Source organism: Miscanthus floridulus, chromosome 13, assembly GCF_019320115.1.
Source record: "Miscanthus floridulus cultivar M001 chromosome 13, ASM1932011v1, whole genome shotgun sequence".
In the NCBI taxonomy this organism is placed as follows: Eukaryota; Viridiplantae; Streptophyta; class Magnoliopsida; order Poales; family Poaceae; genus Miscanthus; species Miscanthus floridulus.
Window position 1 is genome coordinate 29,761,003 of NC_089592.1, and position 13,221 is coordinate 29,774,223.

General features: G+C 46.9%; 1 pseudogene; it reads right to left on the reverse strand.

Moving 5' to 3' along the window:
- Positions 1-785: 785 nt before the first annotated feature.
- Positions 786-5,227, reverse strand: LOC136499666 (uncharacterized; annotated as a pseudogene).
- Positions 5,228-13,221: the final 7,994 nt, after the last annotated feature.

Here is a 13,221-nt window from a genome sequence, read left to right on the forward strand (position 1 = left end):
GATGGACGACCATGTGTAAGCATTTGCTTTTAAACATGTTCACCGAAAAGTTGAGCATTGGAAAGTTTAAAATCTGTTCGAGATAAGGATACGGAAGTATGCACAAAGTAATCCATATTTATACCGAATTCAATTATCTAAAATTTCGAAAGCATGCAACAAGGGGTCCATATTGCTCTTTGAGGTTTTATGAGTTTTACTAGGTAGCGTGTCCATGCGTTGCTACGGAATAGCTAATACTTTATACTAAAAACACACGAATCGCACGATAAGATAACAATAATGTAAAAATTAAATACCAACGTTAAAGTGACATTTAATCCAAAAAGCAAAGTTTTATGAATTTAACACTGTCATGGAGAGCGCGACGTCGCAGGCTCATAGGCTCTACTGAATAAATCTTTCCGTGATGCGGCTAAGATAATATTTTATATCGGCAGGAAGAAATCTCCGATATTCATTTCTTTCGTGCGCCAATAAATCCACAAATAAGGCCTGCCGCATCTCCATACCATCATGTACATAGGTTCGAGTATATATGTAAATATAGGTAAATGCACGTGCATTGCAACGGAAAAAACAATGTTACGATAACATATGTATGAACATGTGTTGTACTACTACCTACAAGTATGATGTACGGAACACCAATATTACATAAGTCTTCATGTTGTATAGACCATTATAAAGTTCAAGAAATCATTAGTATTTTACCTTCTAACTTGACTATAAACCATTAGTTTAAGGGCCCTAGTATGCATGAAAAAAGACAAAGGTAATATCTTTCAGAACAAGATAATTAGATTTGGACAGATAACTATAAACATATCAGACAACCATTTGGACCAATCCCCAACCTACAGAAGTATATATCATGTGTTAACAAACAATAGTGAAGGGAGGTGTCATGCATAGTCCCTATTCTAGGTTGTTTGTTTGTTCATCGTGCAATCGCAAGCATTTCATAATTTAAGCACATACAGAGTTCTTAAGCTGTGTGTCTGATCCAAAGCTTAAGTCACCAGCTAGAATCGACAGAACTCTTGAGTCCACAATTGGGTCAAATATAGTATCCGTGGGTATCTCATTCTCTGATTCACGAAGGATGGCATTAACCATAACAATATCTAAATGGGCTACGCAATGCTCCATCACCTGTTATAAACATAAAAAATTTCATGACTTCACGTAAAAGATACCATTACCAAAGAAACAAAAATCAGCATCTAAAAGCATACTAATTTTACCAACACTGGTAAACATCTACACTCATGTCCACCAGCACAAAGAGGACAACTTCTACTGAATGCATAATCAAATGTAGTTTTCCAGAGATCAATAGAAAAACTTCTATTTTGCTGATCACCCAGAAAGCCCTAGCAACCTCCTAATCTTTGGAGTTGACAAATCTTCTACATGGGTTTGCATGTGGGGTGTCATTGCATGTGAAATGAAAATCCTTCAAAAAACTAAAAAATGAATTAGTTTGCAGTAGGTTTTACTCATAACTGTTTTATAGGAGCCATACTTAGCTTTTTGGAAAGTGCCAAGACAGTAATAGGGTTAACCTTTATATGCCACCACATCTTCACCAATGCATCTACAATGTGCTAGTTTCACGCCAATCATCTAGCAGCTTCATGATATTGGGTATACTTGCCATTGTAGTTACTTTTCTATCGTGTTGTAGTGAAACTCCTCTCAGGCTTCTTTGCACCATTTGTGCTGAAAACCTTAAATGGACTTGAGTGCCGTGAAGTACCAAATGTTTATGCAACGATCTCTCAGGACAAATGTGTTCGATAGCCAAAATGTCAGCCTACATCAAAATTAGGTTCTTACTTCTTAAATTTTGATCTAAAAGAATTGATGCTAACAACAATAAGGAAAACAAGCGGTAGAGCGTAGTCATAATTTACCTTGAAACATCGTTGCCACGAGATTTTGAAACAAACAGAAGCCCAGAAACTGAATTTTTTGCAACTGAAGCTTTTCTATCTGAGGACCAAAATTTTGATGCATGAATGTAAATCCTAGATAAATGAGGAGCTAGCGTATGAAACTTATGTGATGAACAACCATGCTCTAGCACCACAGAGTAGAGAGAAACATCAAGAGCAGCCTCATTATTTTCATACGAAACTTAGTTGCCATTATCAGCTAGGTTTTCTTTAGTATTAGCAATTCCATAGTCAGTGCCCCAAATCTGATCACATTTCAGAGTTTCATCCAAATATCGATCTCCTTTGCCTCTTCACTGGTTTTACCTTCAATCTCTCTGTCCTCAATGGCATTACCATTAGTTACTTTGTTCTGAATAGGTTTATCATTAGTGACTTAACATTCAACGGCCTTATCATCCTTTATTCCGTCCTCAATGTCCTCATCATTCTTTGCTCTATCTCAACAGCTTTGTCATCGGTGGCGCTCTGCCTTCAATAGTGCTATCATCCTTGATTCTGCCCTCAACTGCTTTATCATCTGCGGGTTATTAGTAAAAAAAGAAAAAAAATTCATCTAAAAAAGGAACAAAACTTACACCATTTAAACATGAAAAGACCAGACAAATATTAAAGCAATGTATATTAGTATGATTGTTATTTTATATCTACAGGCAACAAATCATGAATGAATCATTGATGTCTAATGGAATACATAAATAACCAGCACCATAGTCATAAATTAAGTCTGTTGAGCTAAAGAAAATAGGGAGACCAAAACAACCATTTCCCTTGCTTATCTGCACAATCCAACAGTTGCTGCTGCTTTCACTTCACCAACAAACGATAAATATCAAGTCACTGCTAGTTTCTTCCAAACTATCATGCCTGCTTGTTCGCAGAGGTGGGAACATCATCACAAGATTATGTAAATTCGATTAGCATTCTATCTCTTTCTAGCAAGAAGCCAATTATGGCTACCAGCTCAAGATTATGATTTAGTAGTACATACTACCACCTTATTAATTCTAGAGCTCAGAGAAATGATGTGGTAAAATATTTCACTACCTTAAATAGTCCCTGTTTGCATTATTACCAGCAATAATCTTAGTATTTTTTTATGAAACTATCCGAAGGTACAAAATTACACGTGACAATCGAGTCATGCAAAGATTAGATAGAAAATATCAACGGTGTATGAACCCCATCATCTTCTTCCTCATGATCGTCCCCAGCATCATCCTGCTCAATGGCTCGCCATGGTACAACAGCAGATTAAGCGCCATACAAAAATAGGAAAAAAGATTATCAAGGTTGACTGAATTTTGACACTGGTCTGTACACTCACAATCACTGATTTCAACGAGAGCCATCAGCCTATCGGCAACGTCGAGCTCCTCAATGTCCTACAGGGGGCACGTGAAGGCCTCGAGATCACGTACTCGCCACCGGCAGCATCATGTATGCCCGTTCCTGCAAAAAGCAGGAGGAATCAGTAGCAATCAGCGAAGTGCCCGGCGTGGGCGCAATCGACCCCGCGAGATTGGCCTCTTGCCAACTCCTGGACGACGCGGGCGAGGGCGAGATTGTCCTCTTGCTAGCTGAGGCCAGTGAATGGCCACCTCCCGTCAGTCGGCGGTGGTCGGCGGCGCGACTGCCACCGCAGGGATCGACCGCCACCGCAACGTGGTAGATAATCATGTTCGGTTGTTTTGCATGAAGGAAAATCATAACCTCTTGATGAGAATAATTTCTTATTTGATTTGATTTGATTTGATTTGATTGATAGTAGTTTTCTTTTGCATGCAAGAAAGTTATATCACAACAGGCGTGATGGTCACGCGAGGGAGCACTTTCTTTTGCATGGGAGAAAACTGCCATGATTGCCACCGCACGCGGGTCACATGCAATAAAAATCAACAACTGCATGCAAGGAAAATCAACAACTGCCATGATTGTCGCACGGAGGTGGGATCGATCGCATGGGGTGGTAGACGGACGAACCAAGACAATTGTCGCACAAAAACATTGTCCACACTTTGTTCTTTTTAGTTGTAGGAGATTATTGGATTTTGGTTATCGGTCCAATTGGGATCGCATGCAGATTTTAACATCTTTTTGTTTTGTCTGGAAAAAAGTTCCCAAAATAAGAAATCAACTTTGTGTAACAACCCAAAAATCCACACACTAAAAATACCAACTACAAAATTTTTCTTAGAACTTCCATGTGATGATGAGTGTCATGTATATTAACCCAACCTAAGAGATGCATTAGGTCTAACCCCAACCCAAGTTAACACATAAGCATGGCATGTCATTTGTTAATTGTGTTTATTTAAATGATAACAAATAAAATGTTGCATACCTTGATTGATTAAAAATGTGATTTGGATTTCCATTTGAGTTATGATATGCTTAACAACTCCAATGAATATGGTGCACCAATTTGGAAACCAATTTAAAAATCAAAATGGAATTCAAATAGAGAAGAAGGAAAGAAAAACAAAATAGAGAAGGGATGTAGGCCTCGCAAGCCACCTCGGCCTGCTCGGCCCGCGCCAGCCAGCCAACCCAACCGGCCTGCCAACCCTTCCCATCTTCCAAGCGCGCGCGGGGCCCACGAGCCGGCCCAGCGCGACGCCCACGCCCGCGCAGCCACTGCCTCACTCGCAGCCACTGCCCGCTGGACCCTGCATGTCAGCCACCCCCATCTACAGTGTCGTCTTCCTCACCCACGCCTCAACTGCCTACGTGACCGTCGCCCGACAGTGGTGGCAGGGCGGGCCAGGGGTCACGCCCGGGGCATGGCCTTGTCCCCTTGGCGCCGCGCCCACGCAACCACGCACGACCGTTGGATGAGATGCACGCCTCCGATCCTCCTCAATCTCCAGCCGTCGAACGTCGGGCTCCATGGCCGAGCTCGGCTATAAGAGCCCCCGGACCCAGTTGCCCTAGCGCTCGTCCCATCGCCCCACCGCCACTTGGTGGCCAACCACTTCACACCGAGAGTAGAAGGCTGAGGAGGAGTTCGAGAGAGGAGAACGGAGCCACTGCCGGGAGGAGGACCGGGAGCACACCAGAGTTCGGAGCACCGTCGCGGATCAAGCCAGAGCGGACGACACTGCACGGCACTGCTTCCAGAGCTACACGGCCGGAACTCGTCACTGCACCGCCATCCTTTCTTCCACAGCACCCACGGTGAGCCCCCGATTCTTCCCCTGCTCACCGTCGGACCTTGCTACTTCGGCCATGGCACTCCATACCGTGAGCGCGTAGGCCAAGACCATCCCCGGTCTATAGGCACACAAGCACAACACACTCACGTGCACGTCGCGACCACCCCTGAGCCTTTGGACATTGTAGGCCTCTCTAAGTCCCACGGTCACCGTAGCCGAGCATGCATGCCACGCTCACGCCGCCGCCATGACGCAGCCACCTCTGAGCACCAGACCACTAGTCCGAGCACCAGACCACAAGTTCGAGCACCAGACGACCGGTCCGAGCACCCGACCGTTGGTCCGAGCACTAGACCACCGGCCAGAGCATCGACCACCGTGGCCAGCACTACGGGGAGCACTTGGTGCCTCTTTGACTTGCCCGTCTTGTTCGCTGAAGCCATGGGTAACTCACGTGCACGCCATGACCACCCCGCTGGAGCCCCGTCGTGGACCGCGCGCCTCGCCGTCGTCACCAGGCGCTATGGCCAACAGAAAGCCGACCCCTACCGGCCACCCGAATCTAGAAGTCCTGCCCTGAGATCAGATGCCCTCGCCGCGTCCACATGGATCAGTAGGAGCCTACACTCCCCACTGTGACGCCCCTCCAAGGCCATAGCCCCCACACCAACGCCGCCGATGTGATCGGAAGACCACTGCCGTGGCCAAAGCCACTAGAGGCCCTGGAGGACCCCTCGACCTGCCCAACATGCCCGTTGGAGCATTGTGACGCCCACGCGCACCACAGAACCGGCCAATGTCGTTGCGCCCGCGCCATCCCCGCACGCCAGTTGTGCTCGAGCCGCCGTTCGCCGTGGCCAGTGACTTAGGAAGCACCATCCGTCACCCTGACCCCACCGTTGCAGTCACCATGGCATGGGGAGGTTTTTCCCCACCTCAATTGGATGCCTGAACCATTGTGGAAGCTCACGGTGAGCACGTCACCGGTGGGAGCGCGCCATGGAAGAAACAGAGGAGAAAGGGTGAGTTGAGCTGCCCACGCCTGCACTCGGTGCACGTGAGCCGAGCCGAGGGGGAAATGGCAATGGACTCGGTCCACCATGGACCCTGCTTTGGGTCCATGGACCGTGAACTTGGGTCCACCGTGAGCCGCGCTCACGCCCATAGCCAGGAAACGAAGCCCAGTAAGAGCCCAACTGTGCCATGTGGCAGCTCCACATCACGCCATGTGTCTGGGTCAGCCCGGCCCAGACCAGCCCAAATCCAGCCCTGTTCAGGCCCAGTTTGAACCTGGCCCATATGACCATTGACTAATCAACATTGACCGTTGACCTAGCATCACATGTCAGTGGCATAGCCACTCTAGACCCACATGTCAGTGACCCGAAAGCCCTAGTCCCACCTGCCGGACTGATGATGTCATGTTGACGTCATGATGATGGCAACTGGACCCCACCTGTCAGATCGGAACCGAGACGATGACATCATGATGATGTCATGCTGACGTCAGCATGCCACGTGGACCAGTCACAGCGTGACACGTGGAGGCCCAGGATTAATTCAGCCTTTTTCATTTTCAGAAATGGATTTAATCTTCGGAAATTCATAACTAATTCATATGACCTCAGGAAAATACGAAACCAGGGCCAAAATTCATCAAAATCAAGCTCTACGCAATGAACCCATGTTTGAGTGCATTTGACTCGTTTGAATTTTCATTGCTTCTTTGTGCCATTCTATAGACGTCGCTAACGCGACTATAATGCGATCGTTGTAGACTCAGAAGAGAACCAGACAGACGAGGACCATGAGTACTGTGAGGGAGAACGGAGACGACTACACTGAAGGTGCCACATCCCACCCAATCTCATAGCACCTATTACGCATGGCTAAAACAGAAATGCTAGTGCTTTACTTTATTGTTGTGATCACACTATGGTAGGACTTGCATGGTAGTATGCTTTCTTGATGGCCTTTACCTTGACGCAACCTTATCCCTGCTCACCCTGCTATTAGGCTAGTCACACGCTTGCTATTATATTTCATTGCTTATTACTTCTACTATGCTTGCACTACATTGATGCGTGGTGGAAACTGGTGTTATCTAGACTATGGGGAGAGTGCTACGTGTGTGACTTGGGTGTGTGGAGGGTGAGGGTTGTGTCGACCAAGTTGGAGTATACGACGAGCCTAGGGCAAGTCTTGCTATGAGATGCTACCTGGGCACCCCTAGAATGGATACCTGTGGTGGGTAAATGGTATATGAGGTGGTCCTAGGTGTGAACCTGTAATGGGAGGAGCCCAGGATGGAGGTGCTGTGGTGGCACGATAAATGGAAACCCTGATGAAGACATTCTGGCTTGGTCGTCCCTAAGGACTTACTAGTACTCAGATTCACCGGGAAGCCTTATGTACCACTCGCCCTGTATGGTTGATCGATCGATACATGTGCTAACTTGTCGGCTATGGACCTTTCCTAGGTTTTGCTTAAACTAGATAGTGAGATGAGTCCTTCTCTCCTTCCCCTGGGAGTGAGTGTTCGGTCATAGCCAGGGGCTACGGGCCTTGAGATAGTGTCGAGAGGGAGTTGGCCTATCGACTGAGCGATGGTATGGTTATGGTATGGTGATGGCATGGAGATGGTGGTGTAATCGATCCCTGGATCGAAACCTAGCTCTGGAATGGGAATGCGGTGGAATGAGAGTGGTAATGGTGTTAAAACTTGACCAACTACTATTATGTACTTGATATGCTAATGCATAGGAAACCCCAGCCATATAGGTTCCTTTGATTATATCCAACTTGCATCCAATTTCCACAAAGCAATGCTCATAGGGTTGTGAGTGGCCAGTACAAATCGTACTGATAAATTTTGGCACACAGGTTCTGCTGAGGAGTATAGCTCCGAGGAGTTTGACGGATGAGGGGTTTGTGCCTACGCTCGAGTTTGGCGATCCTTTCTTCAAGCTGTTCCAAATGAATGCTACTTTTGATTCTACCAATGCGGCGATGTAATAAATTATGTAATTCCGCACTATTTGTACTCTGATATTATTGTTGTATGGATGTGATATTCGATTGGAATCCAGGTAATAAGATCTTTAACGGTCTTATTACACTTCGACGCTGTGGATTTCCCTTCATGGAAATCGGGGTCGTTTTAGTTGGTATCAGAGCTATACTTGACCTTAGGACGAAACCCTTAGAAATGGACGATAGAATAGGACGTGGACAGTCCTTCTTTTGGTTATATACCGACCCTGCATTTACTTTTATGCAAGGCTTATCTATTATGGACCTGCTAACCCCTGTTCCTTAAAACATGCAGATGGCAACGAATGTCGACTGGCCGCCTCGAGGACCGCTACCACTAGACCACGCCAAGCTTACCTTTGACCTATGTGAGCTTGGGGGTTTTGCACAGACCCTCTGCCGAGTTCTCGTCACGTTAGGTGTCCCCGACGAGCTTGTCAAGGTCACCTGCACCGGGAAGCTAGCTCAGGAAGGAGGAATCGAAGGACCGATTGTCACCTCAGTCGAGTTCTCAGCTAGTACTACCTTACCTTCCGTCCTAGCTTCCACCGAGTTGACTATAGAGGACACAGTCGAGGAGGGACTGCGAGCTATCTCACATAAGGCACTTCGTAGAGTGATGAGGGACCACTATGAGCACCTGAAGATGACCGAGTTCCGTCTACTTCCCCTAGGCCCTCGACCTCAGCCTTACTCCCAGTGAGCAGAGTTTCACAGCCGATAGAGTTATCCTTGCCGAGGAGGATAAATGCCTTCGTGTCTCAGCTATTCACCTACTAGAGCAGGATAGGTACGTGACCCAGCTGAAGCAAGAGAAGACTTTAGGACCAGGCCCTTCGGTGGGAGTACCAGGAGCGAGACTAGCAGGGAGCATAGGAGCGAGCTAGTCTACTAGGGATAGTTGCCAAGCTACAGGACGAGCTCAACCATCATGAGGAAGTCCATAGAGCAAAGGTCACTGACTTATAGGACAAAGCAAGCCGACCTAGGCAACAGGAACTGCTACCTTGATAGCAAGGTCTTGGAGTTGCAGAGTGAGTTGGATGACAAGAAGGCCGAGTTTAGCCACAGAGGGGACAGAGAGAGATCCAAGGGGATTGATATGCTAAAGATCCAATCTCGAAATAAGACCATGACTCAAGAGCTAGAGGAGTTCAGGAAGAAGGCCGTTCGCAACCAGGGTCACCTGATCGAGGCACTCAGGTAGACTGAGTACCTATAGGACAAGTGTGAAAGGACATGGTAGGCTTGGCAGAAGTCTGACAGGAAGCGCCTTAGGGAGATGAGGGGTATGTGGGATCAACTACCCAAGGAGATTCACAGCAAGACGAAGCCTAGGGTAGAGGAGTTTGAGTTAGCCCCTGACTCTCCTCAACCTAGATGCCTGCCCTACCCTACCTGGAGCCAAGCCTACTAAGGAGCTCGCCGAGGCCTTGAAGTACGTGTCCCGACTTCACAAGTCTGACGAGGAGATCGAGATCGAGAACAGTCGTATCCCAGCTATGGTATATGAGTTAGAGTAGATGACCCTGCGTGGTCATGAGTCATGTCAGTAGCTTTCATAAGTTGTACCCCATGATGTACCCCTTATGAGATGTATTATGAGACATTATGCGTAGTATGATTCTCGCACGTCTTCAAGTGTAGCTACTAGGAGATGATGCTATGTAATAAAACCCATGTAATGAATGTTTTGGATCTTATTGCATCTTATGGATCTTATTGCTTCTTTGTAATGAGTGTTGGATAGCATAAATATTTTTCTTTAAATCGTCAAAATCACATAATCATATTGAAATATAAGCACTTATGGCACAAGCACTAAATTCTCTATGATCCGTGTTGCAGATGCCGAACCGCCGATCTAATCAGCCTGATGAATCGTGGACGTGCGCCCACCCCTAAACCAGTTGAACCAAATGGGGGACGTGGTGGCAACAACCGTGGCCGTGGCCATGGCCGTGGACGTGGAGGGATACCCTTCCACCTGGAGAATACTCCGCCACTTAAGGAGAACATTCCTCCACCACCACCACCAAACCTGGCAGAAGTGATGGCACAACAGACCCAGCTTCTTGCAGCTCTTGTTGAAGGAGCAAACCAGTCGCTAGGGAGACTAGCAGTATGACTTCCAAAGGAAGCTAGAGGGATTTCTAAAGCTAAGGCCACCTACCTATGATGGCACCTGACCCTGACCCGCTTGTAGCCGATGACTGGCTCAAGGAGATGGAGAAGAAGCTTGACCTCAGTACTTTCATCCGACGATGAGTGTGTTGGAGCAGCCGCACACCAACTCATAGGTGCAGCACGCGCCTGGTGGGACAGTTTTAGTGATTCCCATGAGGACCCTGCCAACCTCTCGTGGGATGAGTTCACCGAAGCATTCACTGAGTATCACATTCCCAAGGGTATCATGGAGGCCAAAGCTGAGGAGTTCCGCAACATCAAGATGGGAAAGGACAGGGTGACTGAGTACACTACTTGTTTCACCAACCTACTACGCTATGCACCTCCCTATGTTGTGAACTCTGAGAAGGAGAAGCTGTACTATTACCACAAGGGACTTAACCCGCACATCAAGTTGAAGTTTGGCGGTATTGAGAGCAACACATTGCGTGCTCTGGTGGATCGCTGCATCCAGATTGAGAAGGATCGTGCTGAAGCTGGAGAAGAGTATAGGGAGAGGAAGCATAAGCCTGAGGAGTCTCTCCGTGGTCGTGATCGCAAGAGGTTCTGTAGAGATGCACCATCTAGGGAACGGTCTCGCCACAACTGGGAAGACAACCCCGGATCGAGTAGGGGTAGGGGAGGCTACACCACCAAATACTCCTGCCCTGCTCAGGATCGTTACACCCGGGACCGTTATGCTCAGGACCGCAACACTCAGGACCGTTTCAACCATCCCCGCTCAGCGAATGAACGCCTAGCACAGAACCGCTCTACACCAAGCACGGGAAACTAGAAGGCACCCGCACCAACCCCTATAGGCGGTACGCCTTTCACCTACTTTGCTTGTGGCCAACCAGGTCACAAGGCCGCTGAGTGCCCACCGAACTTGGCTACTCAGAAGTCTCAGTTCAAGGGATCTGCTGCCCGTGGTCGTCTCAACCATCTGGACGCCAAGGAAGCACGGGCTGTCCCTGACGTGGTGTACGGTATGTTTTTAGTTAATGGCAATACTGCATTAGTTCTATTTGACTCTAGAGCAACTTGTTCTTACATATCATCCAAGTTTGCACGAGAGCATGACCTACCTGTAACCCCACGTGAAGAGCCTATCATCACTAGCTCACCTTTAGGAGACCTAAAATGCACCCATATCTGTAAGGGAGTGAGTCTTACCATTGAGGGTCTTACCTTTAAAGCCGACCTAACCTTGCTACCTTCCACCAACCTAGATGTCATCTTAGGTATGGATTGGTTAACCATTCACCGAGGTATCATATCATGTTCACCTAGATATGTCCAAGTGACTCACCCATCAGGCCAAGTCATTAGATGTGAACCCCAGTCCAGAAAGTCCACCTCTATCCTGTGTGCCCTTAAAGCTAGTTCAGAATCAGCAAAAAGAGGAGAAGACAGTTCATGATGTGCTAGTGGTCAGAGACTATCCTGATGTATTCCCTGAAGAATTACCGGGTATGCCACCAGACCGTAATGTAGAGTTCATCATTGATCTTTTGCTGGGAACAGGACCCATTGCCAAGAGATCCCTATCGCATGTTAGTTGATGAACTGACTGAGCTCAAGAAACAGCTTGATGAGCTCATCTCGAAGGGATATATCAGACCCAGTGCTTCACCCTAGGGGATCCCCTGTTCTGTTTGTTAAGAAGAAGGATGGCTCAATGAGAATGTGCATTGATTACCTGGAACTTGAACGCCGTCACCATCAAGAACAAGTACCCCCTGCCTAAGGATTGATGATCTGTTAGATCAGCTTCGAGGTGCCAAGTATTTCTCCAAGATTGATCTCAGATCCGGCTATCACCAGATGAAGATTCGAGAGAGTGACATCCCTGAAGACAGCTTTTGTGACTAGGTATGGTCAGTTTGAGTTCACCGTGGTGTCCTTTGGACTCACGAATGCTCCCTGCATACTTCATGAACATGATGAATAAGGTTTTCATGGATGATCTGGATAAGTTCGTGGTGGTATTCATTGATGACATCCTTGTCTATTCATCCACTGCTGTAGAACACGAACATCATCTGAGAACGGTGCTTGAGAAACTAGCCCAACATCAGCTCTACGCAAAGTTCAGCAAATGCGAATTTTGGCTACAGGAAGTTGCCTTCTTAGGCCATGTACTATCAGTGGAAGGTGTCGCAGTTGACCTAGACAAAATTGAAGCCATGAAAGAATGGGATCAACCCCGTAATGTGACAGAAATAAGAAGTTTCTTGAGATTGGCTGGATATTATCGCCGATTCATTGAGAACTTCTCCAAGATAGCCCAGTCCAATGACCAACCTTCTAAAGAAGACTAAGGAGTTTGAAATGGACGCCCACGTGTGAGCAAAGCTTCCAGGAACTAAAACTAAGCTTACCACAACTCCTGTGCTAGCATTGCCTGATATCAGCAAGGATTTCGTAGTCTATTGTGATGCGTCCCGTCAAGGACTTGGATGTGTACTGATGCAAGATGGGAGAGTGATAGCATATGTGTCTAAACAGTTGAAAGAACACAAGAACCGTTACCCAACCCATGATCTTGAGTTAGCAGCAGTTGTGCATGCCTTGAAGATCTAGAGACACTACTTGATAGACAACAAGTGTGATATCTATACGGATCACAAGAGCTTGAAATACTTTTTCACTCAGGAAGATCTGAATATGAGGCAACACCGATGGCTAGAATTGATCAAGGATTATGATCTGGAATTCACTATCATCCGAGGAAAAGCTAATGTAGTCGCAGATGCTCTCAGTCGCAAGAGTTACTGTCACACTTTGATCACTGAATCCATACCACCTGAGCTCGAAGAAGAGATTGATGATTTTCAACTTGAGATACTACCGCATGGCTTGTTGAATGAGCTCCGCATACGGTATGATCTTATAGATCGCAT